The sequence below is a fragment of the Callorhinchus milii genome, unplaced genomic scaffold (genome assembly GCF_018977255.1).
Source record: "Callorhinchus milii isolate IMCB2004 unplaced genomic scaffold, IMCB_Cmil_1.0 Scaffold19, whole genome shotgun sequence".
Lineage (NCBI taxonomy): Eukaryota > Metazoa > Chordata > Chondrichthyes > Chimaeriformes > Callorhinchidae > Callorhinchus > Callorhinchus milii.
The window spans coordinates 8,098,435-8,098,985 of NW_024704760.1; positions in this window are offsets into that span (position 1 = coordinate 8,098,435).

Consider the following 551-nt stretch of genomic DNA (forward strand, 5'->3'; position numbering starts at 1 on the left):
TTCCTGAGCTGACTTCTCACACATCCGTAGTAGCAGATTGTGTCAGTTAACCGCACCACACCGCCGCAGGCCAGTGAGAGCACCCCGATATACAGCGAGAGAGAGACAGAGGGACATACACAGATAGGCAGCGACACTCAGGGACACACGGCGACATACACAGATATACAGTGACCACAACTCACAGCGACACACACAGATATACAGTGCCAAACACAAATATACAGTGACATACACAGATATACAGTGACATACAGCGACCACAACACATAGCGACACACACTGTCACACAGTGAGACACAGTCACCTACACAGACATACTGTGACATCCTATGACATACAGATACCACACACCAACACACAGCGAAATTCAGTGACACCCAATGATAGTACAATGGCATCCAGCAACATACGGTGACAGTGAATTGGAGCAAGCAACCTGCCATCAGTGTCTGGTGTCACAGCCGATGCACTCGACCCAGAGCAGGTCAATGATGGCCAAATGGGCTTCTTCTGAGCAGAACATTTCTATGTCTCTAAAATAGATAGTT